This window comes from Pinus tabuliformis, chromosome 5_2 (genome assembly GCF_031772625.1).
Source record: "Pinus tabuliformis cultivar Carrire ecotype Pingquan chromosome 5_2, CPIR1, whole genome shotgun sequence".
Lineage (NCBI taxonomy): Eukaryota > Viridiplantae > Streptophyta > Pinopsida > Pinales > Pinaceae > Pinus > Pinus tabuliformis.
In genome coordinates, this window is record NC_142306.1 from 197,631,937 (window position 1) to 197,637,005 (window position 5,069).

Below are 5,069 nucleotides of genomic sequence, written 5' to 3' on the forward strand. Positions count from 1 at the left end.
TGAAAAACACACAAAAGGTACACATTGTAACTATATATTTGTAACCCAATCAATTTTTATGGTACCAATGGATTTTTTCTCGTAAACAAATTGTCACTTGGTCAATTTTTACGGAGGAAATGATAGCACATTATGAGCATAACAAAGAAAAACACCTTCTTTAGCGAATTGATAAATCTCAAGAAAAGGGTTCAATGGTGGAGCACATTGAGAACTTTCAAAAATTGAATATAACGGTGAATGATATTCCAGAGGAGCATAGGATTGATGTGTTCATAGGGACTTTAAAAGATAACATCCAACATGAGGTTCTCCTTTGGGAACTTGATTCATTGATGAAGGCATTCAGGTTGGCAAGAAAAATTGAAAGCAAAAATATGGCAACAAGGAAGCCTACCACTCACAACTATAAAGATGGAAGTGTTGTTACCCCTAGCCTTCCACAACCTACAAGGTTGACACCACAAAAATTGGAAGAAAGAAAAGAAAAAGGGCTTTGTTACAATTGTGATAGGAAATACACTAAAGGTCAAAAGTGTGTTGAGAAGAAATTATTTACATAGATTATGAAGAGGAGGAAGAAAATGAACATGAAATTTCAAAAGAAGAGGATACACACCAAGAACAAACCCTAAGAAAGAAGAAATGAATCCAACCATATCTTGTAATGCATTGGCAGGATTACCACTCCTCAAACTCTTAATATAGAAGGACATATCAAGAAGAAAAAGGTAATAGTGTTGATTAATTTGGGTAGTACCCATAATTTTATTCATTGTAAGATAGCCAAGGAATTGAATTGCTTCATATATCCAACACCAGAGTGTCAAGTGAAGGTTGCAAATGGAGGAACCATAAATTGTTCTGGAAAGTGCCATAATATCAATCTATCCATGGGAGAATATGTATTTAGTAGTCTAATGCTTTCTATTCTAATCGGTGATGTTGATGTTGTACTAGGAGTCTAATGGCTACAATCTTTGGGTACAATAGCTTTTAATTTTCAAGAACTTTTCTTGAAAAATTTTTGGGAAGAAAAAAAGTTGAATTAAGGGATATCGCAAGGGAACTGGGAAAGATAATTAGCTCTAACAGCATGACAAAGCTTCCAAGGAATAACAACAGGGTGTAATTTCACAATTATGTTCACTAGAGGTTCCCACATCGAAATCATCTATTTCTCCAGATCTCCAAAAAGTCTTGGACAATCATTCCAAGGTATTTGAGACTCCCAAAGGCCTCCCACCTATTAGTGATATTGATCATGTTATTCATTTGATTCCAAGAAGTATTCCTCCAAACATCAGGCCTTACAAATATCCCTATGACCAAAAGAGTGAAATTGAACATATGGTTGCAGAAATGCTAGAGGTTGGTAAAACTTAACCTAGTCAAAGTTCTTTCCTTGCTCCATTAGTATTGGTGCACAAGAAGAATGGATCATGGTGCATGTGTCTGGATTATAGGGAGCTCAACAAGCTCATTATTAAATATAAATTTCTCATTCTTGTCATTGATGAATTATTGGATGAATTACATGGAGAAATTTACTTCACCAAGTTGGATCTTCGTTCAGAATATCATCAAATCAGAATGAAGACTGAAGAGATTCTGAAAACATCATTTAGAACTCATGAGGATCATTATGAATTTTTGGTCATGCCTTTTAGCCTTACCAATGCCCCTTCTACATTTCAAGGTTTGATGAATTCCATTTTCAACCCAATCCTTAGAAAATTTGTGTTAGTATTTTTTGATGATATATACTAATCTACAACAAGTCTTGGAAAGATCATGTTCAACATGTTGACAAGGTGCTCAAACTATTGGAGGAGAAAAAATTATATGTAAAAACCTCCAAATGTTTCTTTGGAGTATAGGAGGTGGAATATTTGGGTCATATTGTATCTCATGAAGGTGTTAAGGTAGACCCTAGCAAAATTAAAGCCATGAAGGAATGGAAATTCCCAAATCCATAAAGCATTTGTGAGGATTTCTTGGGTTGACAAGGTATTATTGCAAGTTTGTTAAGAATTATGGGAAATAGCATCACTTCTAACAACATTACTGAAGAAAGATGCATTTTCTTGGACTCCAGAAGAAATGAAGGCCTTTGAACATCTTAGAGGCAATGTGCCAATCACCGGTCTTAGCTATGCCATACTTCACAAAAACCTTTTATTGTGGAATGTGATGCCTCAGGAAATGAAATTGGTGTTGTTTTAATGCAAGAAGGAAGACCCATTGCTTATGAGTTGTCCAATCAAAGGAAAGTATTTACACTAATCTATTTATGAGAAGGAAATGTGGCAATAATACATGCACTTAAGAAATGGCGTCCTTACCTAATGGGAAGACACTTCAAGGTAAAAGCAGATCACGATATTCTTAAATACATTTTAGAACAAATATTATGTTCAGAAGAGCAGCAAAAATGGGTCACAAAGATGTTGGGTTATGACTTTGAAATCATCTACAAAAAAGGGAAGCAAAATGTTGTTGCAGATGCACTCTCAAGAAAGGATGAAGATGTGAAAGCATTACTTTGTGCCATTTCTATCATCCAACTAGATTGCATAAATTAAGCAAGGGATAAATGGAAGAATGACGAATAAGTGTGGGCACTCATTCAAAAGTTGCAGCAACATCACAGTTCATCTGATACATTTAGCTGGAAAAATGATTTGTTATGGTACAAAGATCGCTTATACCTCTGTAAGAATTCCCACCTCAAACAAAAGATTCTTTTGAAATTGCACACCTCTCCCTTAGGAAGGCACTCTGGATTTTTAAAAACTTACCATAGGGTTAAGAAGGAATTTTTTTGGGATGGCCTTAAATCCAATATTCAAAATTTTGTGGAAAAATGTTTGGTTTGCCAAAATAAAGTTGAGACAATTAAGACTTTGGGTCCGTTACAACCTTTATGCATTCCAAGTCAACATTGGGAGGAGGTTTCAATGGATTTTATCACAAGTTTACCCAATTCCAAAGGAAAGAGTGTCATCATGGTGGTAGTTGATAGACTTACCAAATATACACACTTTTGTGCATTATCTCATCCATTTGAAGCTAGTACAGTTGCTACTGGGTGGTAGTTGGTAGACTTACCAAGTAACACACTTTTATGCATTATCTCATCCATTTAAATCTAGTACAGTTGCTACTGCATTTATGGAAACAATTCAAAAGCTACATGGAAACCCAAAAGATTATTGTAAGCAACAAAGATCCCATTTTCACTGGAAATTTTTGGACCGAATTATTTTCTTGTATGGGTACTCAGTTAGCTCATAACTCATCTTATCATCCTCAATCTGATGGGAAAACTGAGATAGTGAACAAATTTTCGAAGGATATATTTTTTTCTTTGTATATGATAAACAAACACAATGGATCAAGTGGTTGCCTCTGGCTAAATGGTGGTATAATACTTCCTTCCATACTACATCAAAAATGACCCCATTTATGGCACTTAATGGATATCATCCACCGACCATCGCATCATGTTTAAGAGAAAATTCCAAGGTTCAAGCAGTGGAATATCACATTGAGCATCAACAACAAGTTCTCCAACTCTTAAAGGATAACCTCACTTTGGTGCAGAATACAATGAAACAATAGGAAAATCAACATCGCAACGAAAGAAGTTTTGATGTAGGTGACTGGGTATTTCTACGACTACAACCATACAAACAAATGTTCCTCAAGCAAGCTAAGAAGGATAATAAATTATCACCAAAGTATTATGGTCTGTACAAGGTGTTGCAAAATATTGGTACCATGACATACAAATTGGAGCTTCCTGCATCTTCCCGAGTGCACCTAGTTTTCCATGTTTCATGCTTAAAGAAGGTTATAGGTGACAAGCTCCCAGATCAAACAATATTACCAGAACTTGACGAGGAAGGAAAAATCATATTGGAACCTGAAGCAGTAAAAAAAAAAGAACTCGACAGCTACGAAATCGATCAATTTCAGTGTATCTCATCAAGTGGAAGAACTTACCCGCTGAAGATTCCACATGGGAGGATGAAAATTTTATACATAAGCATCCAGAACTACTCAAATGTTGAGGACAACACTTTTTTGAAGGAGAAAGTCATGTTAGGTTCCTATTACGCTAGTGTATTCCCCCAATATTATTGTCAGTTAGGTCCCTATTATACTAGTGTATTCCCCCATTATTATTATCATTGTATCCCCTTATTGTTATTGTTGTGCCCTTGTTGTCCCATATTGTTATTATTGTGCCCCATAGAAGCCCACTATTGTTATTGTTGTGCCCTTACATCATTATTGTTATGTCGTCTCTGATTATATTGTGACCCCTTAGACTCCTATATATAGAAAGGAGGCTTTGTCATTTGTATCATCCAAGAATTGTTCATTTGTGTAATGTAAAGAAGGTTTCCCCCTCGAAGAGGTTAATTTTGAATGCATTGATCTATCTCTTATTTTATTTTGTGAGATGGTTGCATAACAGTGTTTTCCTCAATGCTTGAGTATTTTTGGATGCTTCTATATAAAAATTTCATCCTCCTATGTGGAATCTTCAGCGAGTAAGTTCTTCCACTTAATAAGATACTCCGAAATTGTTCGATTTTGTAACTTTCGGGTTCTTGTTTCCGTGATCGCTTCAGGCTCAAATATGATTTTTCCTTCTTTGTCAAGTTCTGGAAACACTGTTTGAACTGGAATTTTGTCACCTATAACCTTCCTTAAGCATGAAACATGGAAAACTGGGTGTACTCGGGAAGATTTGGGCAACTCCAATTTGTATGCTATAGTACCAATATTTTGCAACACCTTGTAAGGACCGTAGTACTTGGGTGATAATTTATTATCCTTCTTAGCTTGCTTGAGAGACATATGTTTGTATCGTTGTAGCTGTAAAAATACTCAGTCACCTACATCAAAACTTTTTTCACTGCGATGCTGATATGTCTTTTCTTTCATTCGATTCTATGCCAGAGTGAGGTTATCCTTTAAGAGTTGGAGAACTTCTTGTTGATGTTCGATGTGATCTTCCACTACTTGAACCTTAGAATTTTCTCTTCAAGATGATG